Source organism: Heloderma suspectum, chromosome 2, assembly GCF_057233095.1.
Source record: "Heloderma suspectum isolate Gila_16-S chromosome 2, 16-S_ref, whole genome shotgun sequence".
NCBI lineage: Eukaryota > Metazoa > Chordata > Lepidosauria > Squamata > Helodermatidae > Heloderma > Heloderma suspectum.
Genome location: NC_139459.1, coordinates 43974774 through 44002055, shown reverse-complemented (window position 1 = coordinate 44002055; position 27282 = coordinate 43974774). Strand labels below are relative to the sequence as shown.

The window sequence follows — 27282 nt, the reverse complement described above, 5'->3', positions numbered from 1 at the left end:
CCAAACCATCTTCAAAGGCAGATTCACATAAGGTACGTTGCAGTAATCTAACCTGGAGGTTACTAGAGCATAAAGCATTGAAGCCAGGGTATCCCTGTCCAGATAAGGGCATTTTCCCAGACATTTGGCAGCACATGATGAGTTTTAATCGGTCCAGGATGTGTCTGTAGTTATGACTGACTGTTCAAAGTTGTTTTTAGTTATATGTTGTTTGTGTATATTGTCTGCGTACTTTTATGTAAATGGCTTTTAAACTTTTTATGTTGTATTTTAATGTTTTAACTTCTGTAAACCACTCAGAGACCTTCGGCTATGGGGTAGTATAGAAATTTAATAAATACAAAACAAAATAACTGGGCCACCTGCTGAAGCTGGTAGAAGGCACTCTGTGCCACTCAGGCCACCTGAATCTCAAGTGACAGTGAAGGTTCCCCAAGCCAGATGATTTTTTAAAACAAAAATGCAACGTTCTGGGGAAATTGCAAAAGAAACCATAACGTTTGGCCTAGCAGGGCAGCTTCCATGAGGTAGATCCCAGTAAATCTTTTCTTGTTTAATGTTAATGTAGTTAAACAAAGAAATCCCGCCTCCATTAACTATGAAAGATTTACAATAGGTGTGGATTGGGGAGCTTGTTTGCATCACAGTGGCATATGACTAATTAACATCATGACCAGGCCCATCATTAACATCATGACCAGGCACAGGGAAATAAAAATCTGTAGTTCTCCTATACAGACAACATCAAAAACTCCCACAAAATCTCGGTGTTCCTTTGTCACACATGACAGTAATGGAAGATTGCCCAAGGGCAAAAATTATCCTTAAGATTATGGTATTTTGCCCAAAGCCAAAGGCTGACAGCAATATGTGCAATCAAAGGAACCATATTTAACCTGAGGATAAATGTATTTTACCACTTTTGCCCTGGAGAGTTTTGCTAGTTCTTTTATTGTCCTTTTCAGCTCTCAAGCACTCTGAAATCTTAGGGGCCTAAGGAGGACATATGTGCATAAAAAAAATCCATACCCAATGGGTTTGATCCAGATTTACACTGGACCAACAGCACTGGTGGAAGTGGACTTCCCTGTCCTGTCCTTCCCATGGCAGCCCCTCCAACCCCCTGAAAATGCTACACAGACAGCTGGTTCGCATTAACCATTAAGGGTGGTTAATAAGCCAGGCTAGCTTGTTAGCCATCCCCATGCATGCCAGCTGGTTTCCCTAATTACCTTCACCGGTTGTGGATTGTCATGGCATCTGAATCTGGTGAGAGTGGATGGCTCGGGTGGTTAATAAACCATCCAGCAACCCTACAACCGACCCTGGGTTCTGTGTGGTCTGTTAACCACACCAGCCACCCATCCTCACTGGTTCAGATGGCACAACAACCTTTGTCCAGCAAGGGTAATTACGGAAATCAGCCAGCAGGCGACCAGCACGGACAGGGATGGTTAACAACCCACCGTTGTTTGTTAACCATCCTCGTGTTGTGCAAACCCGGTCAGAGAGTCAGAAGACCACGCTGAATGGGGTGAGCTGTGCTGTGTGATCTCCAAAAATCAAGCAGAAGGACCTCCCACGAGCACAAGGCCCCACCCTCTTGTGAATGGCAGATCCTGGATCTAACCCAATATGTTCAGTGAGGTCCTGATACACAGAGACATAATACAACAGCACATAAAACATCCTGTGCAGAGCAGGTATATAAGCATATTTGGGACCTTGGAGATGATCCTGTGACAATTAGTCAGGATGAGAAGTGATGAGAGATCATCAGAAAAGTGGCAAAGAGGTCCAGAGATTAAACAGTAGAGCAATTAAAGACTTCAGAAATAATAATAAGAACATAATGACAGAAACTGGACAGGTAACAAATACTGAATGTCTTCAGAATCAGAACCAGCCCTGTGCTAAATCACACGAGAAATTTTCATTTAAAACCTTGGTAAAATGATAAGAGAAGACAACTTTTGCATTGTCTAACAGGGAGAATAGATGTAACTGACAAGAATGGACACACCTATCAGTTTCATTTGCTCCCATAGACACATCTTTTAAAATATCAAGTTCTGTTTGCGAAGGAATTTGCAAGATTCGGTAACTTCTTATTAAAATTAAAAAAAATGAACAAAATTCTGACCCATCTGCACCAGCCACATTCAGCAGGTACAGCTATTTCCAGCATGGAAAGGATTATGTTGTACCTGCCTGCCATGCAGCTATTAACGATGAGGAATCTGTCAGAGCTAAAGACATGACAATCTTAATTCAGCACTACAAACATGGTTGAATTCACAGGGATTTGAACCCAGATTTTTTTAGGAGCTGAACGCTCAGCACTCAAAGCTATCTGCCTGGATGGGTGAATCTGTCAGTTTCACTTTCTCCCACATTCAATTTTTTTAAAATCTCAAATTCTTTCCAGCCAGTTTATGAATGAATTCGTAAATTTTGTTAAATTCTTATCAAAACACAAATTAAATGAAATGCTCACCTTCTCTACTGACAGTATTTAAGGAGATATGACAAGGGCATCTTAGGTCTGAAGGACAAATGTGTAATCTTTCAGATTAGAGTAGTAATTTTTACACAGTCCACAATAACATGATTGTTTCTAAGATGGCAAAGTTATTTAAGTGGATCAGCACCCTCCTTGGATATGTATTTTATTTATTTATTTATTTAAAATTATTTTTAGGCTGCTTTTAAGGGTAGAACCATGTCAAGGCGGCATACTGCATAACTCCCCCCCCCCAAATATATAAAAACAGATAGAAAGGCAATAAATAAATATTCAATAAAAATACTATAAAAAACATATAACACCACTAAAACCTGCATCCCACAGATTAAGAAAAGGCCAGGGAAAACAAGAGGGACTTCAGAAACTTCCTGAAGGCCTGCAAAGAAGGAGTTTGATGGAAGCCCTAGTAGAAGCCAATTCTAGAGGTGCGGGGCCACCACAGAAAATACGCTCTCCCTTGTTTACACCAAATTATCACATCTGGACAGCACTTGTGCATAGTCATCCTTATGACTGTGCTCAGTAAAGGATTTGAAGATATGTTCAGCTTCCTTTCCCATATGATAAATGAGAGAACTAATCTGCACTTCTGCAGTCTCCATGTGGAGTTTTATTGCTATGTGGAAATGAGTAGATGAAATGAATCTTTCCTTCCAATCTGTCCATTCTGAGATTCTGTTGAAGTTGAAGCTTTCTAGGGGTGAAAAACTGTGTCATGGCAAGCCATTCCTGAAAGGTTTGAGGCGTAGACCTCTGACACCATCTCAGGTTATTTCTGAGAAGAAGCCAGGCCAAAATGGATGCCTAACAGAACAACAACTTTATTGCAAAACACAGTCTACAACAATAGCATAACTTACTGCCTCAGTTTGGACACAGTGCCGCCTATGGTTAGAATAGTAATATAACAATTAAACTCCCCATCACCTCAGCCTAACCACCCTTGGCAGCGAGTGGGTGGGCAAGCGAGAAGGGTCTCTGCTGATGACCTCAGAGTATGGAAGAAGGTGGTCCTTCAAGTAAATTGAGCACAAACCATTTAGGCTTTAAAGGTTAAAATCAACACTTTAAATTGGGCTTGGAAGTGCTCCAGCAACTGATGCAGCTGGTGCAGAATCGGTGTCATGAGCACGATGCCTAGGGATTCCCAGGGATTCCCAGGGAATCCCTAGATCTTTTAATATAATTCCCTAATCAGTGCATGGAGTATGGGTTCGGAAATACATAATTTCAGCAGTGACTCTGCCAGGGATTCACAATTAAAACAGTTATGGCAGATGTACTGTCTTCTCCCCCATATTGGGCAGAAGAGGAACCCATTTTTCTGATTCAAGCAAAAGCCTGATTTGCACAGTTCTGGTAAGCTGGCCCTGGTGTTAATCACAATGCCACCTTCCCCCTTTTTCTGAGCTGTTCCAAAATATAATAAATAGAAAGGGAAAACTTTTGACAGATCACTGAGCAAAATGTTTAAGCAGATATTAAGCAGAGCCAGGGCCTGCAGGAGAAGCTACCACCACCCAGGGAAGAGGCGTGCCTGCTGCTGCTGTGCCTGCTGCCGCCGCCGCTGCCACCACCAGTCCTTCCCTGCGGACTTCTGCCTGGCAGACCGCCAGTCCCTGCAGGACCAGGTACTGAGCCAGCTGTGCTGACTGTTTCCACCTGCCCCTCCCTGGAGGGGCTACATAAGCTGGCTGGCTGAGGTGGCCTGGGAGAGTCAGGACCTGCAGGAGAAGCTGCCACCACCGGGGAAGAGGCGGCCCTGCTGCTGCTGTGCCTGCTCTGCTGCGCTGTCACCGCCGCCATTATCACCACCATTTATCACCACCGGTGGCAGGCGCTGGCAGAGCACTAGGGGCAGGCCGTGCCAGGTAAGGGGAACAAGGGGGAGATGTATAATATCTGTCCCCTGCTCTGGGCCTGTCCAGAGCCAAAGGATGGCTGGGGGAGGCGTGACTCCATCTTTGGGCCTTCGTTTGCTGCTCTGCAATGCCAGGCCTGTTACCCAGAAAACCTCCCTCATCCACGACATGATCCTGGATGAGGGTGCAGGCCTGGCATGTATTACGGAGACCTGGCTGGCTGAGGCCACTGCTCCAACTCTGGCGGCCATGTGTCCAGCTGGATTTTCGTATGCACAGCAGCCGAGCGCTGGGGATCGGGGAGGGGGAGTGGCTGTTATCTTCCGAGAGTCCTTGGTCTTCACCAGACCCCCTGTCCAGGAGACCCAGGTTGCTGAGTGCATGTACTGGAGGTTGGGCCCGAAGGGCAGTCTGGGGATTCTGCTCATGAACCGTCCACCCCTCTGCATGATTGACTCCCTGGCTGAGGTGCTTGAGGTGGTCTCTGATGTGCGTGTGCAGTCCCCTAACTTATTGGTGTTGGGGGACTTCAACGTACATTCAGAGGCTGTCCTCACAGGAGCACCTCGGGACTTCATGGAGACCATGGCTTCCTGGGAACTGCACCATATTCCAACTGGGCCCACCCATGTAGCCAGTCATGCGCTAGACCTTGTGCTTGTTGCTGGAGAAGCGGGGAGTGATCTGGAAGTCAGGGGTATATCCACACACACCCTTGTCATGGCCAGATCACTATCTGGTGACATTGGACTTCTCGGTTCCACAACCCCTCCGCAGGGGTAGAGGACCCATTAAAATGGTCCACCCCAGGCATCTTATGGATCCGAATGGATTCCTGAACGCACTTGGAGATTCTCTGGAGCACGCCAACATCCACTCGGATGAGATGCTGGTGGGTGGCTGGAATGCCGCAATCACTGGGGCATTAGATCGGGTGGCTCCGAAACGCCCTCTCCCCCTGAACAGGGCTTGGACTGCACCATGGTTCAATCCGTGGTTACGAGCCCTGAAACAGGAGGTGAGATGGCTAGAGCGGTGGTGGAAGTCTCACTCCAAAGACGATCAGACATAGGCTAGAGCTGTATCTTCAGCCTATCACGTGGCAGTGAAGGCAGCAAAAAAGGAATATTATGCTGCCTCTATCGCATCTGCAGAGTGCTGTCCCAGGAGGCTGTTCCAAGTGGTCCGGAGCCTGGTCGGTCCAGTTGCTCTGGAACCACTGGAGCATTCTAAGCTGTTAGGCCTTGGCAAGGCACTTTGCGGATAAAATTGATCGGATTAGGAGTGTTATTCCGTGCGCTGTGGATACAGTTAGTGAGCAAGAGGTGGTCTGTGGCAAACCAGTTTTGTGGGATCGGCTCCAGCTTCTTCCTTCTCAGGAAGTGGACAAGGTGCTTTCATCTGTAAGGCCGACCACCTGCTTACTTGATCCTTGCCCATCTTGGCTCATTGTGAGCTGCAGAGAGAGATTGGGTGAGGGGATCAGGATGGTGGTAAACACCTCCCTTGAGGAGGGAGTGATGCCATCAGCCCTCAAGGAGGCAGTGATAAGACCGCTCTTAAAGAAGCCCTCCTTGGATCCTCAAGTTCTGAACAACTTTTGCCCAGTCTCAAATCCGCCATTTTTGGGCAAGGTGATTGAGTGGGTGGTGGCGATGCAGTTGAAGGCACACTTGGAAGAAACTGATTATCTAGACCCATTTCAGTCGGGCTTCAGGCTTGGGCATGGGACAGAAACGGCCTTGGTAGATGATATGAGGAGGGCTCTGGATAGGGGTGAACGCTCCTTCCTTGTTCTCCTCGACCTCTCAGCGGTTTTTGATACCGTTGTCCATGGTATCCTCCTGGACCGCCTGGAGAGGTTGGGCATTGGAGACACTGTATTACGGTGGGTTTTTAAAATTTATTTCTTTATTTATTAATCGCCCATCTGGCTGGTCACCCAGCCACTCTGGGTGATGTACAACAACAAAACAGTTAAAACAATAAAATTCTACATTAAAAACATTATAACAAATACCCTAACCCACCCCAAATGCCTGCCTGAACAACCACATTTTTAATGCATGGCGGAAGCTCATTAAAGAGGGGGCATGGCGGAGTTCCCTAGGGAGGGAGTTCCACAGAGTGGGGGCCACCACAGAGAAGGCCTCTCCCTCATCCTCACCAGCCTAGCTGTCCTGGCTGATGGGACTGAGAGAAGGCCATCTGAGGCTGATCTTGTTACGCTGCCTGTATGGTGTTGCTGGAGGCAGTCCTTAAGATAGGCTGGGCCAGAACCATATAGGGTTTTAAAGGTCAAAACCTACCTGGTTCTGGCCCTTCCTCTCCGGCTGGTACCAGAGGGTAGCACTGGGAGAGGAGGTTTCGGACCCGCGGCCGCTCACTTGTGGGGTACCACAGGGTTCCATCCTCTCCCCGATGCTATTTAACATCTATGTGAAGCCACTGGGGGCTATCATCAGGAGGTTTGGGGTGCGGTGTCATCAATATATGGATGACATGCAGCTCTATCTCTTGTTCAAATCTTCACCAAGCTTGGCCGTAGAATCCCTGTCTAAATGTCTGGAGATGGTAAGTGGCTGGATGGGGAGGAATAAGCTGAAGCTGAACCTGACAAGACCGAGGTACTTTTGGTGGGAGACAAGAGGAGGCTGGGGGATGTTGACCTGGTGTTGAATGGGTTACGGCTACCCTTGAAAGACCAGGCCCGCAGCTTGGGGATCATCTTAGACTCCCAGCTGTCCATGGAGGCTCAGGTGTCAGCTGTGAGCCAGACAGTGCTGTACCAACTTCATCTGATACAGCAGCTGTGCCCCTACCTTCCCGACCATCTGCTCCCATTGGTAGTACGTGCCCTGGTCTCCTCTCGTGCTATGGTCCATGGGGTCACGAAGAGTCGGACACGACTTAACGACTGAACAACAACAACAATGCGTTCTACGTGGGGTTACCCTTGAAGATGGTTCGGAAGCTGCAGCTGGTACAGAACGCAGCGGCTCGCCTGATTAAAGGCAGCCACCGGCGACATCATATCACTCCGGTGCTGAAGGAGCTGCACTAGTTACCAGTTGTTTTCCAGGCCAAATTCAAGGTGTTGGTTTTGACCTTTAAAACCCTATATGGTTCTGGCCCAGCCTATCTCAAGGAGCACCTCCAGCAACACCAGATAGGCCGCTCAACAAGATCAGCCTCGGATGTCCTTCTCCCTGTCCCATCAGCCATGACAGCTAGGCTGGTAAGGACAAGAGAAAGGGCCTTCTCTGTGGTGGCCCCCACTCTGCGGAACTCCCTCCCTAGGGTACTCCGCCATGCCCCCTCTTTAATGAGCTTCCGCCACGCATTAAAAACGTGGTTGTTCAGGCAGGCGTTTGGGGTGAGTTAGGGTAATTTTAGAAATGTGATGTTTTTAATGTTGAATTTTATTGTTTTGAACTGTTTTTATTGTTGTACATCTTCCAGAGTGGCTGGGTGACCAGCCAGATGGGCGATTAATAAATTAAACAAACAAATAAATAAATAATATTCATATGGCCACTTACCAAATTAAAATGGATAGCTCACCTAAAGGATGGGCAGGGGAATGGCTTTCGATGTAGAGCAGGGATCCCCAATGCAGCGCCCATGGGAGCCATAGAACCTGCGGGGACCTCCAAAGGTACCCATGAGGCACTCGCCTCCATGCCCCATTAAAAAAACCATGGAAAATATCAGGACAGTCTTCCTTCTCCCCTTTCTATCCTCTAGCCTTACTCTTTCTCTCCCCTCTACATCTTTGTCTTGCTATTTCTCCTTCCCTCCCAGCCTCTAACCTCACTATTTCCACCCCATTTCTTTAGCTCACTGTTTCTCCCCCTATCTAGCCTCTAGCCTTGCTCTTTCTCTACCCGTTTGCCTTGCTGTTTCTCCCCCCTCCCAGCCTCTAGTCTCACTATTTCTCCCGCACACACATGCACACACCCCTCTTTAGCTCGCATTTGACTAGCCAGGCCCCCAAGGCAGCCATTATGTGACTAGCCACATCCTCTGTGGGAGCCATTTTGTGGTAGTGCCCACAGCAGTTTCTCAAATTCCCTCTAGATCAGTGGTCCAAAACTGTTGGGGACCCCCTGATCTGTCAGCACAAAAGGAAAAGCAGGGGAAGCAGTCTGCTTGGCAGGAAAAAAATGTTCCTGTTTTTAGGTAAATCAGTGCACAGCCTAAATATATGTTTGCAATGAATGGTCAACTCTGATTTAGGGAGACAAGTTTTTTTAAAAAAACAATTCCTGATTAGGCCAGGCCAGGCCAGAGCCAGGTTTATGAGGAAAGTGCCTTTTGTCAGGCCCCCTCCTATGGTAGTGAGCCTCCAGGGCTTACCTGGCAGTGGCAAGTAGCCATTTTACTTTCCTACAAGTGTCTTACATGCTACTAGAATTTATGACTGACTGAGAAGTGATACTGTTATAGCCAGTAGGCCAGCCTTCACTGACCTGGTGCCCTCCAGACGCATTGGACTACAACTCCCAGCAAGTCCCACCCAGCCACCGGGCTGGGAAGGCTGCAGTAGGTGGCAGTCATAGGGCCTTTCATTCTGGGCCGTGCTTCACCATTAAACCCATGAAGAAGAAAAAGACAGTGTCCCTCCAGGGCATTGTGGGTAACTAAAACAGCCACTTGCAGGCCCATCTGCCTAGTGGGCCCTAAAAGGTGCTGACACTGGGCCTGATCCAGGTGATCTTTTCCTCACGTTTAACTCACTTCCAGTGCCACTTTCGAACATAGCAACTTTTGGTAAAATTTGTGTTTCCTGGACACCTTGTGCCTGAAAACTGGATGAGAGATTCCAGAATCCTTCAACAGAGGCAAACACGTGTACCACTTCCATGCAGTACTTGGAGTGAAGGGCTAGGTCTTATGGTTTATAACTGCACATGCTACAGCCTATCACCTGTGGATCTTGTATTTGACAAGAACATGGGGAAAAAGTGGAGAAAAATATCACATATAAAAATGCTATGGAAAATATGTCATAAACATCCTCTGTGTAGCTTCAGCTCAATTTTTTGTTTCTAAAAATAAGACAGAAGTCTTAATAATGTGCAGTATGATGTACATTTGGGGAAAATAAATGAAAAAAGAATAGGAAAATTTTAATAGGAAACCAGCATGGCAAATGTCAATAAATGCCAAATGTAATTTAAATCCCAGTTACTTCCATGGATAGGGAATGTGGTTAAGGTGATGGAAGGCAGACCTTCCAAGTATATCTTGAAAGAACATCCTTCTGGTGCCTGACAGGAAGACAGGGATGAATCACAGACAGCAAAACCTAACATATCTCTTAACATGAATTGCAAAGGAATATATATTTGACAGATAATTGTGGCCTGGCCTTTGGTAGTAAAAACACTTCTACTAAATTGAAGGGTTTAAATGAGTGGGTAGCCATGGTGCATTTGACAATATTTTGTGGGAGACGAGACAAGACAGCTGTTCTTTTAGGCAACGTATAGAGGACACAGGATAATATTGGAGAAAAACATTGTTCCTCCTCGTTCCAGGCCAGTGTGTGCATGGAGGGATACTATTTAGAAAGCCAGTATGATGCAATAGTTAGAGTGTCAGATTAGGGCTGGCAAGACCTGGCTTCAAATCCCCATTCAGCTATGAAACTCACTAGACCTTGAGTTAGTCACTATCCCTCAGCTTCACCTACCTTCTAGGGTTGTTGTAAGGTTAAAATGCAAGGGAGGGGAAATGATACGCTCTGAGCTCCTTGGAGGAAGCATTGTTTTTGGCATCTGATCATGCTTAGACTAATATAACAGCTATGTAGGGCTTTAAAAGTTATGATCAGCACGTTTAATTGAGCTTGGAAACATACTGGAAGTTGTTTATGATCTCATTTATGATCTTGAAGGTGAGATACGATCTCATTGCCTGGCCCCTCTTAGCAGCAGCCACAGTATTCTGAGCTAGTTGCAGTAAAGTGCATTGCAACAATGATAATAGAATCATAGAATACAATCCAAGAAAGGTACCTTGGAGGCTATCTAGACCAACTCCTGGTTCAATGCAGGATGGAACTACAGCATCGCTGACAGATTGTCATCCAGATTCTGCTGAAATACCTCGTACCACTGCCTGAGGCAGCAAGTTCTACTGTCTAACAGCATTTACTGTTAGGAATGTTCTTCTAACGTTTAGATGAAATATGGTTCCCTGCCATTTCCATTCATTCAAATCCTGTCCTCTACATTAGTCAACACATACACCGGGCGCAGTTTGCCATTCAATATTCACCTGCTTGCACTGTGCAGTGCCAGCAGCCAGCTTCTTCCACCGCTGTGAAATAATGCCTGCTGGTCAGGGTGTAGTTTCCCTCATGTCTTCAGATACCACTCAGAATCAGTGACCTTGAACTATCTCCAACCCTCGCCCTGTCCCACACACACTTCCACAGCAGGGAGGTCCATGGCTCAGTGGTAGAGCACCTGCTTTGCATGCAGAATGTCCGAGGTTCAATCCCTGGCATCTCCAGGAAAAACTCCTGTCTGAAACCCTCGAGAGCTGCTGCCAGTCAGTGTACTGGGCTAGATGGACCAATGGCCTGATGCAGTATAAAGCAGCTTCCTATTTTTCTGTGTTCTATTGGCTGCATTAGGAGTCAAAGCCATAAAGAATTCTCAGTCCTCCTAGGAGCAAGAGTTGCATTATGACTTCCTGTCCTTAAAATGGGCACGAACAATAGAGAAATAAGCCAAATAACCCCCAACAAACGTACCTAGTGCTGTTCATCTGTATTCCCTCGAATGCAGCCATTACTGCAAAAAGGAAACAAACTGAACATTGGAGATGCAGTAAGTATATTATTCAACTGTTCCAAATCACGACTATAGAACAGTCTTCTCTCCTGGTATTTGGTTGTGGCTCCCATATGTGGTTAGGAGGCCACCCAAGCAACTGCATGCAAAGAAGGGATCCTAAGATCCACTGACACAGTTCCATACACAAACAAAATCCAAAAATCAGAGCAGTCTTGTGTACAAAATCCCACAGCTGCCTGTACCACACAACCACAGGAATCCCAAGACTTGGTAATAGACACACAAAATCCCAAACATTTGTCTAAACACGGCAGGAAAATAGAACCAAGGGAATCAGGTTTTATTCCAAACAACAGTTAGCAAAGATACCGATAATATCTCTGATGCCAACTACACTTAAAATGAAATGTGTCAGTTCAAATAAAAAAGAAGACTTGGTGAACGTGCAGATTTTGTGTTACTGCAGCAAAAGGTGTTTTGTTTAACTTCCCCAGGGCTAGAATACAAAATATCTTCTTTATTAAAAAAATAAAAAAGGGGAAAGAGAACAGTTTTCTGATTAAATATCTCTGGGGAAAAAACTGTGGCAAAACAGATTAATTTTCTTCAGGGGTACATTTCATACCAAAGTTATTTTCTTTGCTAGAACCTACAATTTTTCTTTCTGCAGCAACCCCCTAAAACCATGCAGAATCTGAACCAGGTCCAACAGCACAACCCCAGAGGACATAAGCTCTTCCAAACAGCAGCATGTGTTACGCTGCACTGTTCTCAGCATCTCCACATTTAAATTGTGATTCCAAATGGGAAATCCCCTGTGCCTCCCTGTAATGTACCTAATAAATTCAGCACATTATTTATGTAAAAAATCTGCCCAGTTGAATATTCTGTTGCGGCAAAGCGAGGGGAGGGAGCAGAGAGCACATAATGAGATTTTACCAACTAAATTCTCCTTTCTCTCGGTTAACTTGGAATTTTAACAGAATATGCCACTTGTCCCTTTCATCTTATTCATCACAAGAGCAAGAAAAAGTCAACTGAGGTATTGAAAATGTCCTTTGCTCTAGAGAATTCATAACTGATATCTCTTAAGGCAGAAAGACATTGCACGATGTATGTACATATGCAAAATATGATTTCAAGATTTCAAGCTTATTTATTTATTATATTTCAATCCCTCCTTTCCTCAAGAGAGCTGAAGGCAACTAACAATTAAAATTAAAATTTGTGCAGTGCAATCCTATGCATGTGTACTCAGAACTAAATCCTATCAGGTTCAATGGAACTTACTCCCAGGTAAGCGTACATAGGATTGCCGCCTAAAACAACTTTATAATACAAATGTAAAAAAAAATACAAAAAGACCAGTGGAGTAAGAATAAAAGTATCAATTAAAAAAAACATTTCCAGCAAAAATAACTAACTAAATAAATCCAGCCAAGCTTAAAACGCTTACAACGCAATGCTATACATGTCTACTCAGAAGTGAGTCCCACTGAATTCGATGGGGTTTACTCCCTGGTAAGTGGATATAGGATTACAACCCTAGACAACAATCCCCTTCCAGAAATTAAAGATAGCCACATGTCACATTAGAGGACATGTGGCAGAAGAAAGTTGTAACAGCCACATGTCACATTAGAGGACATGTGGCAGAAGAAAGTTGTAACATATATAAAAGAGGCAAGGTGGTATCTCTTATGAGACCAAAGTCTCAGCTATAAACATCTACACGTTTTTTGAGTTATACAGAATTTTTCATAAAAGTATTTCTCAAGAACATAAATTGGAAAACATTTCATTGCAAATATTTTAGATTTTGGTTTGGAAGCCCTGTCCATGTGTCCCCTCGTCAATCATAGATTTGGAGGGTGGCCATGATAAAGAGGGCTCTTTTGGTAGTAGGCCCCAGCTTTGGAATGCTCTCCCTATGGAAGCTTGCCAGGTACCTACATCATTGTCCTTTTGGCAGCAGGCTATGTGATGGTTTTTGTTTATTCAGACTTTTATGATTTTCTGGGTTTTAAATGATTTATTGTGTTTTTATTGTATTAATTACTAATGAATGGACCAGGTTTTGCACAGGTTGGAGTAGCCCTCAGTCTGATATAGCGAAGCCTTCAAGCAAACTTACACAGCTGTCTGATTTGGACACATTGTCTGAGTGGAGCTATGGCCTGCACATGGCCCTGCCACGTTGCACCCTACAGCCCCTTGAGAGAGGGTCCTGTCTGCTCCAGCCCCCTGAGGGGGGCTGCCTCACATCAGGGGGCAGGCATATAACTCTGTCCCTCAGCCTACTAATCTCCCCTGGCTTCAAACGGTAAGGACGCAAACCTATGTGCTGGTTAGGGAGGTCTGCCCCTAGTGGCTGAAGATATTTCTGCAGGCTTCAAATGCATGAACACATTGAAATGAATTAAGGGCGCAATCCTATGGGTTGTGCCCTGGATACTTGTAAGCCTATCCTATGCAGAGGAGGAGGAGCCTCCGGCCTCCTGTGCTGCATTTTAACTAGACAGGTAATTTTGCCTGTCTAGCGGAGGCTGGGGAAGGGAAGGAGGCTCGGGCGGTGATAGAAAAGGCGTAAGCCAGCCGCCCTGTCTCTTTCCCTCCCTGCCCTCAAGAACGCCTCCTTTCCCCCATCTCTGCATTCCATTTACTGAGTACAGAGAGGCAGCTGGCACGGTTCTCTCCATGCCCACTTTGAGAGACGGGGGGGGGGGTGCAGTTTCCTGGCTCCAAGCTTAGAGCCCTGTCTAAAAGCACAGAGCCAGGAAACCAAAATATCCTATATCCCCAGATGCTGTCTGGGGACATAGAATTGCTCCCTAATGCATTTTTTAAAAAATAACTGTGAGGTGCATACCCCTAGGGTCCTCTTATTATGTTCGCCAAATTTCAGGTGTCTAGATTCCATAATCTTGGTGCTATGGTGCTGATGGATGGACAGACAGACACACATCCTCTTTTATAGACGTTTTAATTCGTACAGTTCCTAGAGAGAAATTGTTCTGTGAGGCTTTTAATAAATATAACAAATAAATAGCAATTTAATACTACACTGGGAAGACCTATGTATACACAAGTACAAATTAGGAATTCTAGCAGCCTTATTTACTGGGGGCAGCCTTTTTCTTGTTGCCCTTGTTAAACAATTGGGAGTTGAAAACACTTGCCAATTTACTGCAAATTATACTGCAATCCACCTTCCATCCAACCCTGGTGTAATGAATATAGTGCTGAACAGACTAGAAAACTTGGTCTCAAATCCCTGCTCAACCATGGAGTTCACTAATTGACCTTGAGCCAGGATACAGGGCAGGATACAACACAATACATAAATAAATCATGTTTCTATGTGAATGTATTTTAAATCTCAAAGGCTGCTTGGTTGCACTCCCATAGTTGCAATCAGAGCATTTGCTGTGGTTAGCATTTGAAGATTCCTACTAAAGTTCAGAGCCATTATGGAGAAAGCACATTTGCATGTGTTTTTTAAGAGTGGAATTTGTATTTTCCATCCCCATTGGCTTTTTCTTGATCATGTAGAGCGGGGGGGAACCCTGTGGTCCTCCAGATGCTGTTGAACTCCAACTTGTTGAACATCTGCCCCAGTTGGCATGGCCAGTGGTCAGAGATTATGGAAGTTCTCGTCCCAGAACATATGGAGGGCCACAGGTTCCCTGCCCATGGTATAGAGCCTGCTTCTGATTAGTAGACTGAAAAGGGTATTATGTTAATAAAATAAGTATGTATGTATGTATGAATAAATAAATAAATAAGATGCTGTTTGAAAGCTTCTGTGCAAAGGAGTGTGGATCCTCCCATACAGAGGGCTCCTAGCATTACTAATTAGAAGGCACTGTGTAGCTAGTCCATCCTTTCCCACCTTAATAGTTTTTCTATGGTAAGAAAAAAGATGGAAGAAACTATGCATAAATACGGGAGGGTCAGAAGTGGAAGACTGTATCGTCTGGACCCCATAAAGTTATGTGACTGAGGGAGGGGGATTTCACAATAAAAGCCTAAACCTGAAGCACCCTGTGAGTAAGCATTTTAAACAGAAATAAAATTAGGCTCACTGGTTCAATTAGGGATGGTTTCCCAGTGCTAAATTACATGACATTAAATGCATCTTTGTATTTACTATGCCGGTTTTAAAGGCAAGTGTAGTTTGGCTCCCAGCTTATGCCACATAATTCTACACTTTGTGCTTGTATACAAAGTACCTAGTTTGTGCTTGTATATCTACCCTGGATGCCCTCTCATTATGGAGGCATCACTGTGTCTGTTTGTTTTGGTCAAGCAATTGCTATTCATAGGGCACATGCTAGCAAAACCATGGAATATACCAAAATTTTATAACTGAAGTGATTCCCATACATCACCCCATATTGTTCCCATTGCACAAGAACTGAGCAGAGTATGCAAGGTCAGATGTGACATGCCTCTTCTGTGTGCAACATGATGCAGTGCCACAAGTGGGTCTGAAGATACTACTGGGCCTTCCTGGTAGTCTGCTTTCATCCACGAAAAACGAAAAAAGGAAAAAAGGTGACTTAGCAGTGGAGAAATAAAGGATTCAAAAGTTCTAAATTATGTGCAGCTGTGCAGGTGCCCATAGAACTAAACAAAAAACAGGGCTGTGCTCCGGTTTGGCCCGAAGCCCAAACTCCAAGGCAAAGTGGGGTGCCTTGGGCTGCTTTGGGCCGCCTCCTAGCCGAGGCGGAGGGGGATCGAAGTGGCCCAAAGTGGACTGGGTTACTCCAAAGAGCTTCAGTGAACCTCAGAGTGATCTGGAGGCCCAGCCATCACTGCTGCGGCCCCCAGCTCCTTAACTGGTCCTCTGGACATGCACCGGCAGCCATCTTGTTCCAGGGAATGGGGGGAGCTATTTTTAAAACGATGACTCCCTGTATTTCCAGAAATAGAGGGAGTCGCCATTTAAAAAATGCCCCCCCATTCCCCAGAACAAGATGGCTGCCAGCGCACATCCAGAGGGCCTAGGAGCTAGCAGCGGAAGCAGCTCCCCTGGCGGCAACGGTGGCAGCCCATCCTCATAGCAAGCTGCCACCGCTGGCCTCACTCAAGCCTTCACGGGCTCCTTGCAAGCAAGGAACCCGTGAAGGCTTCAGCAGAGGCAGGAGTCGGCCTCCAGCTGGGTGTCCTCCCCTCCTTGCAAGGGAGAGAGAGAGTGCAGTTGGAGGGCAACATGTCCTTGTGCCTGTCCAATCTGCATGGTCATCTTCTGTGCAAGGAAGGAGGCTGTGCAGGCTTGACAGGTGGCCAGTGCCTTCCATCAATTGCCCATTACTCCCTCCTTGCAAAGAGGGCAGAACAGGTGGTTGGCGGGCTGTGATGGGCAGCCGTTTCCCCAGCAGCGCCGGCAGCACCTTCCCCAGCGGCTCCCCAGCAGTGCCGGTAGTGGCTTCCCCAGCAGCAGCAGCGGCAATGGTGGCTCCCCTGGCAGCAGTGCCCCCCTGCAGAGCAAGGGCCCAGCTAAGGAGTTGGGGGCTGGGTGGCATGTTCGGGGGGGCGAAGCGGGATTCGAATGTCCGAATCCCACTTCAGCTTTGTACACCGAGGCTGGTTGGGGTCCCCCGAATCATCCCAAGCCAAATCAGGCCCACCTCGGAAGCCCCGAAGCAGATTCCGAGTCAGATCAGGGGGTCCATGCACAGCCCCACTAAAAGATATTGAACCACCAATGACAAATCACTCAATAACCCCCAAAGTCAAAGGTGAAGGGACACTCCCACCGCAGTCACATACACACCAGTAACAATGGTGGGAAAGGAAGGCAGAGCTGAATGCAAAGCAACTCAAGGAAACCACACACAAAAACTATCAGTGAGTTTTGTTAAAATCTCATGGAATAAAACAGACGAAGTACTGGGAGGGAGATGGATCAATAAGTACAGTGTGTACTTATAGTACAACTATAACATAGTACTACAAAATTAACTGTTTAAATGTTACGTTTTCCCTCGAAAGCAGTATTCCCCACACAGATCTACAATTTCTAGAGTCCCTTGATCGAAGTGAGGTGAGTGGGTTAAACTACTTTAAGTTTGTAGTGTGCAGATATGTCCATTGATGGAAACTTTTATACTTCCATCTGTATCATAACATTGGCAATAGACTTCTTTCCACCAAAGAGTGTTTTGATAGCTTTAGTGATCAGGAAGGATTATTGGAGACAGTGAGAACAGATGATACCATTTTGCGTCAGCAGCTTCAAGTACTCCATGTGCTCACACCAACCATTCCCCAAGGTTTTCAGCTGAATAGCTGAGAGATTGCTCAAATGCATTTCAAATCACACCTGCCTAAAAAAGTCTTAGATTGCCCCCGAATACACTTTCCTCCTTCCTCTTCTTAAAGTGTCTAGTATATTGGCTTGGTTACTGGGGGAGCATTTAGGCAATTATTGCTTGAGATGTGCTTGTCTAACTTAAGTAATTAAAACAAAATACACAATCCATTAGACTGCAAGATGTATGCTAAAAAAAAAACCCCTTTTTCTCAGAAATTAACTAAAGCCCTTATGGTAAACACTTTATTTTTAATGTAAAGTTTATCACTTCACAGTGCTTTTCCCAAATAATTTTGTGTGTAGTAATGTTGCCATGGTTTTATCTCTCAACAGCTTTGAATAGCAATTCTAAATCAGTGCCAGCATCAAAGGGCAGAAATATCCTTTGTTCTAAATGATGACATCTCGAAAGAAGGGCAGTATTTTATCAACTTTATATGATAGGTGGAAGGAAATTATGTGAACACATTTATTCTTTTAGAGATGTAATTGCTAAGAGATCATCTGTAATTTTGTCACCTCCCCATCCCCACCACCAAGGTTTATTGAAGTATTTATTAAAATATCATGAATAGACATGATGCTGCAGGAATCAAAGGTTTCTGCATGCAAACACCAAATGTATCTGCTTATCTTTTCAGTAATTCACTGCATCTCTCAGAGACATTCCTAAAGGCAGGGCTGGGCAACCTTTTTGCTTCCAATGGCTGCATGGTGTGAAAATCTATGGGTTGGGGGCCCATATGCACATGGGAGACACACACACACACACACACGCTACACAAGGCGCAGTCATGCACACACCCTCCACATTCACTCTTCTGTCCAACTCATCATACAGAGGTGGGAACGTTTAAATCTCTCCCCCTCCCCATGTGCTCATGAGAGCCCACTTCCTCTTCCCGCTAATCAGCTTGCATTTTAAATCATGCTCCTGAAAGCCCAGGAGCCCAAGTGTGCTGGGGTCTGGGGATGGGGGTGCATGGGGGTGATTCTTCTCATCCACCCTTTTCCCCAGCAAAATCATGCTCCTAACCCCCCCCCCCCAGCTCTCCCTACTCTTGAGGGAAGGCACCAATGCAGGAGCAAGAAGAGGGAATTTCCAAAGGGCACTAAGGGTGCCCTTACCTGGGAGTAAGCCCCACTAAACGCAGTGTGACTTACTTCTAATTGAACATGTATGGGGTTGTGTTATAATTTATTTATTCCAGGTATTTTGATTAAAATCCTTCTCCAGTAACAATGTAAGACAATGTTCTCTATATGCTCTGTTAAAAAACAGATTTCTGAGCCTTTTTGCATTGCAAACTTTTTCATTGTCATCTAGCCTCTCAAACTGACATCCTGAGCATGTCTCAAATTTTCACATGATAATGGAAATGAAAAAGCATGTAGTTCCCCCTTCCTTCCTTTCCTTGCTTGGAGTTTTAAATATTTATAATGGACATTACATTTTGTGCCACCCCACAAAGCTGGTGAGCAGCAGTCATCAGCAGAGAGCAGAACCACACAAGCAGGCTCCGGTCAGGAGGAAGAATGAATGGGAGAGGAGAGAAAATGTGGCAAGGACTGGCAGAGAAATACCCTGCAGTCCAGAGTAGGAGCAACTATGGGCATCTCTACACCAGCCTAAAATCCTGCATTTAAAACTGGGCTTTCTGCTTCCGGTTTAAAGGCAGGATCACAATGACCCCCCTTTTCACCTGCTCCCTTTCCCCCTCCCCTTCCCCTTCCTTCTCCCCATATCTGAGTCTTCCATTATCTTTCATTGATCTCGCTCCTCTTCTTGCTGCTTTTACACTTTTCATGGAGGAAACTGAAGCGGAACACAACAGGGTGATTTGATAGCTCATGATCTGCGATCTATTTAAAAACAGAACAAAGGGCATGCAGTGCAGGAGACGCCTTGAATGACCACGGTGTCCTGTAAGGAGCCCGCAAACTTCCGTGAAGGAGCAATCTCAATCGCAGGATAAAAGCTCAGTGTGAAGGAGCCCTATGTCAGTCAGGGGCAGGCCCCCACCACTATTCCTATTTTGCACACATTGTGTGTTCATACATGTGTGTGTGTGACAGAGAGAGAGAGAAAAGGCAGGCAGGCAGACAGACTGCAGTGTGTGAGGAAGAGGGAAGCATGCAATATCTTCCAGATGCTTAGTATCTTGATCATGTCATGTATCTTGCGATGACTGGTAGTCACTTCCTTCAATGATCTGCTCGGCTATTTTTTAGATCTCTGTCATGGTTTAGGATAATCTTGCGAACAAAGGCTCCCAGCCTCAATGTTGCTCATCTGTAAAATGGAAATGTATTTTCTAGAACACCTTTTAAATGCTTAATAATATGTTTCTTTTCTACATCTATATTTCATATATGAGTCGACATGTAGTATGCAGCTGGGATCACATGTTTTGAGTTATCTGTTCTGTGAGCACTTTTATTTACTGCTTTGTTCTTGTGCCACACTTGTAGTCTAGATTATATATTAGGATGACTTGTAGTCTGTAGTCACTTCTCAGTATCATGTGAGGATGGTACTGCTTAGAGGCCCCTTTCCACTGTACTCTACCTGGATGCACAAAGTTCTTCTTTACCATTGGGCCGTTCTCTTCCCATTGGCTCTACCTCTGACCACACCAGACCCCCCCAAGCTGACCCCTTGATAACTCCACTGGGCCACACAACTTGACCATCCCAGGCTCTGCACTCAGAGCCTGCTCAGATACCAGAGTTTTGTCTGTCAACAGGTGGAGGCGCTACAACAACCTGAAACACACTATGAGAAATCAAACTACTTGAAGCTTGAAAACTCCTCCTTCACTATTGACTGCCCCTTCTACGGTACCTTTTTAATTTTTTTTTCACTTTCTATAAACTTAACATACACAATTTAACAACTTAAGCTGATACGAACACAGACATCAAGTCTGAACTGTGCCACTATTTGGCAATTTCACATGAAATAATGTACACTCACACATTATGGTGGTAGCCAGACCACTGATGAAAATTAATGTTGACGTTCTCATTTTATGCAGATGATGATCTATACTGCAAATCTCACTCCATTAATATGTGTGTTCTGCTGTAAAGTACAAACTAACTGTCCAAGGGAACATTGAAGAGAACGGGAATAAGCAGGCATCTTTATCGCTTTACCCATTATAAGTATATGGGGTCTGAGATTATGCTGTTTGTTAAATGTTGATCCATTCAAGGAATTGTCTCAGGAGTCCAAAGGCTGTGAGGATGGCCTGAAGAATATGCCATTGGACTTTATCAAAAGCCTTCTCTGCCCCTTTGGTTGTGTTGGTTATTTTAATTTGATTTTAGGCTGCTTTTTGTTGTTTTATACTTTGTTTTATTTGTAGTAGTTTTGATAAATGTTTTATGATGATTTTGTCTTTTAATTTGAAAGCCACCTTGAGAATCTCCCAGATTGAAAGATGGGGCAAAAATAGTCAAATAAATAAAGCTCTTTTGTAATAACTGTTTCTGGATCTGATCAAGAGTTGTGTTACAGCCATTATATTAATGAGCAGACTATGTTGTCAGCTCCTTTCCCAATTCCTTAAAATTTAACCCTGGGCTTTGTGTACTATATATATCAGGATCCAAATTAAGTATATCAATGTATAAATAGTACATTGAGTTGGATCCTTATTAGGTTTCAAGATTTCAGAAATGAGCTCTTCATACAGAGTAGGAGGAAAAGTATTCATATGCAACACTTCAGAATGTCCACGTTTTACGTGGAGATACTTAGCTCCCCAACTTATTTTGTTGTTGTTGTTAGTACCAATCAATGTGGAAAGCATCTGGATCAGGTGCTTTGCCATTCTTCACGACACTGTATCATTAACCTGCTGAGGTATTTGTAATGCACACTTTTGTCGATTGGTCAGTGGGCAAAGCCTCTATTTCTGAAAAAATACTGTAATATCTGATAGGGTCTGATTTATTCATAAATCATTTTGAAACTTCAAATTGTTTGTTTATGTTTTAACATGTCCCAGTATGTTCTGCTACAACTCTTTCTCACTCCCTCTCTTTCTGTCTCTCTCACACACATGCGCAGAATAAAATTCTGATTTTCACACCTCTGTAAAGCAGGATTTTGCTGGGCCTCGTCTCTAATAAAATTGCTTAATACAGAGAGTGAATTCTGCTCTTGCTGCATGCATTTTATTCAGCTCAAATTTCAATTGAACAAGATTGTGAAACAGCTTGGAAGTAGGGTAAAAGACAAATTGTGTCAGGGTATCCTTAACTATAGTTTCAGTTACAGTTATTTCTTAATTCTCAAGTGTACTTTTTGCTTGAGGAGTAAGCAATTACATACCCACAAGCAAATTATTTGTAAGCCTCCCATGAGATGGCCCTGGAGGAGACCAGGGAGGCTTTTACTTTAAGACACTCATCCAAGTTTGTTTCATTTGCTCTTTAAATAATTTGTCCCTAGAACAGTGGCATTCAGTTTGGAGTAAACTGATCTATACGCTTCAGCTGCCAGCGTTAGTTGATGCAACAGTGGTGTGCAATCACATATAACTGTCCTGTTCAAGTTCAGCTTAGGACTCCCATGGTACTAGAAGGGCCAGATCACCTCTGGTAAAGTAAGATCATGTCCAAGGAGGTGAGACCCTGGACAGATCACTGTGAGAGGCATGGGCTGGAACTCACTCAAAAAGAGCATTTGTCTCAGCATCATGCAGATACCTTCTGAAGCCTTCTGAAAGCTGGCAGGTCTGGACTTGCTGTTAACCCTGCCCCTTCTGAGGAGATATCTGCTACTGAAAGGGCCATTGTCAGTTCTACAGCCACCTGCTCCTATAGTGTCGGAGCAGTGAGAACTGCATCAGAGGGGTTCCCTCTATGTCCGAGGAGGCTGGTATAGCCACATCCTCTGGTCTGGAACGTCCTAGAGTAGCAGATGATTCATTACTGGATGAAGCCTCCCCATCATCTGTGCCCTCCTCTGAGCCAGAGGGCACTGAGGCCAGAGAACAGGACAATAACTGTGTTAAGGCCCAGCGGGATCAAAGGTAAGCATCATGGTCCAGGACAGGAATGGGTCCAGTCCAAAGGTGGCAAATGTGGCCAGATTCAGGCAATGAGAGCCAGATTGAACTGCCCTTATTTTATCTGTAGCAGATGTCCCAATCAGAAGTTTATTATTACCTCAATGTTGCCTGAATTTGTCTTCAGTTGACCTATCCATTCCCCAACCACCAATGAACAATGAAGGAGATCCAAGGGCACAAAAATAAACTCTTGGTTAGCTTGGAAAGACATGTCTGGAAGACACTGGATTATTCAACTTCCCCTATGCAACTGACAGTATCTAACAGAACTGGGAAGGACCAGTTCCAGGACAATAGAAGGAGAAGCAAATGGAGGAGTACCGGATTTTTTTAAAAGGAATCAGCTTTACTGATTTGGTCCATGCAGGGCTCCACGAAGGAGTGCTCCACACCAGTAAAAATCGCTTCACAGAACACACTTCCTGGTAGGGCTGGGGGTTGGAGTGAATATCATCTGACTGGAGGGGGGAGCTGCTCAACCAATAAAAGAAGCTTCCCCCATTCCCCCTTTCTCCTTTCCCCTGAAGGTCCAGATGCACCTGCATTTCAGGAGCAAGCCTCATGAAGCACAATGGGAGTTACTTCTGAGTAGACACACATATGCTTGTGCTGGGAAAGGTGTGGGGGAGAACACAAAGACGGGAAACCAGCCCCCTTTCTAGCCAACCCAATACTGTGCAGGATCTCTATAACGAAGGTGTTAATTAGTTACTTCCTAAGGAAATAAACCAAACAATGGAGAATCAGAGCCTCGAGATCGCACTTTAGAGCATTTAGAGAATGTGCTTTAAACCGTGCCATTTCATTTGAGGGGGATCTCTGTAAAGTCTGATGTGGGCATTCAGGGGACAAGCCTCATTGAGCACAATTGGAGTTACTTCTGATTAGTCACTAACTGGTTTGTTCAGGGATGGGAAACACACGGGAAACACCCCTTGACCAGGGTCATGGTGAAAGACACACCTCTGGGCAGGGCTAGCATACCCGAGGTCAATGCCGGGGTTGGGGCACACAGCAACTTTACTGCTGAGAACCTGACTTGAGGAAAAGAATCGGACTTTAAGCAGTCTCAGGAAATCCGGGTTTTCCCTGATAAGCTCTGGAGTGGCTGCAGGATGGCTACGACGTCATGTATCCTTAACGATCTCAACATGCAGCCAGTTTGGAATAAATTGCTGGTGGAGACACCCCTCAGGACTCAGAAAATATTCAGCGCTAAGTGAGACATGTGGAGGTGTTTACTGCTTGAATGGTCTGGTTTGTGCATGTTTAGGGAACCAATGCAGATACTCTGGGTCCAAAGTGTCAGGATTTTAAGGCTACAAATCTTTAAAAAAATTACTATGGGAAAATCCTGTTGAAGAAACATATTTCCAAACAAACCTGATTATGTTGTTTTCTTGCTTCTTGAACTGGTGTTGACAGAAGGACTAAATGGTGACAAGTTTTAACTCTTATTCAGGTTAAATCATGCTTTCTAAAGTAATATTCACCTTTGCAGTTTAAAAGTGGTACCTAACTAAGAAAGAAAAATGCCCAGACAATGCTTAATATAGTTTTAGAAACCCTGTCCAATTTTGTTTTTACAGGAAGTAGGAAAAAATGTGGGACAATAGCTCAGAAGTTGAACTGTGAGACACTTTGCCTGTTTTTCTAACCTTTCTTGGGCTGTGGCTAGAGGGGAGGCCTGGGCTTTGCTGAATATGAGAAGTCAGATGTTCCTGTCTTCTTCCTCAGTCCCCTCAGCAATGAGCTGGGGCAATCAGAGAACTGTTTGAACAGAAGAGGAAAAAATATCAAAAGAAAAATGGAAGTCGGTGCTAAAATGAGAAGCCCACAATATCAAAGAGATATTACTGGCGAAACGATAACACAGGCTATTATTTTAAGAAACTGGCTTTCATGAAAATGGGAGCTTGTTGTGGAGAGGAAGCACAGAAGAGTGGAAAGATCAGCACCATCAGTGCTGACTCCTGTCAGAAGAAGGATAAAAATGTCATTATAAAGCAGTTCTTTATCTATTGCCATGACATTGGCAAATGTGTGTACTGCATATTTTTAGGTTCAGCCAATTTTTAATATTCTAAAACAAACAGAAAAACAAGAGAAGTGACTGAGGGGAAACCAAACAAAAGAGAATTAAATTCCAGATTACATGCATGAATTTTGCATTTAGCAGTCATTCTTAGATGCACATCTCCACAGTGTAACACACACACACACCCCACCGCGAAAAAAACAAACTGAAAAACTTTTATGCAGCAGAATCTAATTCAAGGCAGGGTGAAATATAAAGAAATTGACTCTCATAGTTGATTTATCTTACACTTTATCATTGTGGATCAAAATTAAATTTGAAGGACTATTGTTTGCCAGAATACTCAAAAAGGCACAATTAAAACAGATGAATATGCTAAGACAGATTTTGCTCTTGCTCACATGCTATGCCTACTTTTGCATGGATGTCCTGAAACTCTTAACAACATAAGAAGAGCCATGCTGAATTAGACCAAAGGTCCATCTAGTCCAGTATTCCATTCACACAGTGACCAACCATTTGCATGTGAGAAATCTAAAAGTAGGACATGAGTGCAATAGCACCCTCCCAGTCATGTTCCTCAGCAACTGGTGCACATGGGCATACTGCTTCCAATATATTTGTCCAATATAGCCATCAGGGCTAGTACCACGGATAGCCTTTTCCTCCAGGAATTTGCCCAGTCCCCTTTTCAAGGCAGCCATCCAAATTAGCAGCCATCACAGCATCTTGTGGTAGCAAATTCCATAGTTTAATTATGCACTATGTGAAGAATTAGTTGCTTTTATGTGTCCTGAATCTCTCACCAACCAGCTTCATGGGATGACCCCATGTTCTAATATTATGAGAGAGGGAGAAAAATGATTCCCTATCCACTTTCTCCACACCATGCATAATTTTGTACACCTCTATCATGTCTCTCCTTACTCACCTTTTCTCCAAACTAAACCATTCCAGCTGTTGTAACCTTTCCTCATAGGGGAGATGCTTCAGCCCCTTGATCATTTTAGTTGCCCATTTATGCACTTTTTCTAACTCTACTCTTTTTTAGGTATGGTAACCAGAACTGTACACAGTATTCCAAGTGTGGTTGTACCATAGATTTGTATAGGGGGAGAATGATCTTGGCAGTTTTATGTTTGGTTCCCTTCCTAATTATGCCTAACATGGAATTTGTCTTTGTCACAGCAGCCACACACTGAGTTGACATCTTTATTGAACTGTCCACCATGACCCCAATATATTTTTCTTGGTCAGTCACCATTAGCCCAGATCACATCAGCAGCATATATGTGAAGTTGGAATTTTTTTGTCCCAATGTGCTTCACTTTACAGTTGCTTACATTGAACCGCATTTGCCATTTTCATACCCATTCTCCCAGTTTGGAGAGATAATTTTGAAGCTCTTTGCAATCCCTTTTTGTTTTAACTACGCTAAATAAGTTGGTGTTACCAGCAAACTTGACCACCTTGCTTGTTGTTGTTTGTTCATTTAGTCGCTTCCGACTCTTCGTGACTTCATGGACCAGCCCACGCCAGAGCTTCCTGTCGGCCGTCGCCACCCCCAGCTCCCCCAAGGTCGAGTCCGTCACCTCCAGAATATCATCCATCCATCTTGCCCTTGGTCGGCCCCTCTTCCTTTTGCCTTCCACTTTCCCTAGCATCAGCATCTTCTCCAAGGTATCCTGTCTTCTCATTATTTGGCCAAAGTACTTCAGTTTTGCCTTTAATATCATTCCCTCAAGTGAGCAGTCTGGCTTTATTTCCTGGAGTATGGACTGGTTTGATCTTCTCGCAGTCCAAGGCTCTCTCAGAATTTTCCTCCAGCACCACAGTTCAAAAGCATCTATCTTCCTTCGCTCAGCCTTCCTTATGGTCCAGCTCTCGCAGCCATAGGTTACTACGGGGAATACCATTGCTTGAACTATGCGGACCTTTGTTGTCGGTGTGATGTCTCTGCTCTTCACTATTTTATCAAGATTTGTCATTGCTCTCCTCCCAAGAGGTAAACATCTTCTGATTTCCTGGCTGCAGTCAGCGTCTGCAGTAATCTTTGTGCCTAGAAATACAAAGTCTGTCACTGCCTCCATATTTTCTCCCTCTATTTGCCAGTTATCAATCAAGCTGGTTGCCATAATCTTGTGCGTTTTTTTAGGTTTAACTGCAACCCAGCTTTTGCACTTTCTTCTTTCACCTTCGTCATAAGGTTTCTCAGCTCCTCCTCACTTTCAGCCATCAAAGTGGTATCATCTGCATATCGGAGATTGTTAATGTTTCTTCCAGCGATTTTAACTCCAGCCTTGGCTTCATCAAGCCCAGCACGTCGCATGATGTGTTCTACGTACAGGTTGAATAGGTAGGGTGAGAGTATACAACCCTGCCATACTCCTTTCCCAATCTTAAACCAGTCCGTTGTTCCGTGGTCTGTTCTTACCGTTGCTACTTTGTCATTTTACAGATTCCTCAGGAGGCAGACAAGGTGACTTGGTATCCCCATACCACCAAGAACTTGCCACAATTTGTGATGATCCACACAGTCAAAGGCTTTAGAATAGTCAATAAAACAGAAATAGATGTTTTTCTGAAACTCCCTGGCTTTCTCCATTATCCAACGGATGCTGGCAATGGTCTCTAGTTCCTCTG

At 44.5% G+C, this 27282-nt stretch overlaps 1 long non-coding RNA gene across 1 annotated transcript; it reads left to right on the top strand.

Annotated features, from left to right (window-relative positions):
- The first annotated feature begins 4027 nt into the window (after nucleotides 1-4027).
- LOC146352147 (uncharacterized) lies at nucleotides 4028-21678 on the top strand. Its single transcript, XR_014787615.1, has 3 exons — nucleotides 4028-4398; nucleotides 20265-20358; nucleotides 20556-21678. It is a non-coding gene; the product is annotated as an uncharacterized LOC146352147 (long non-coding RNA).
- The last annotated feature ends 5604 nt before the right edge of the window (nucleotides 21679-27282 follow it).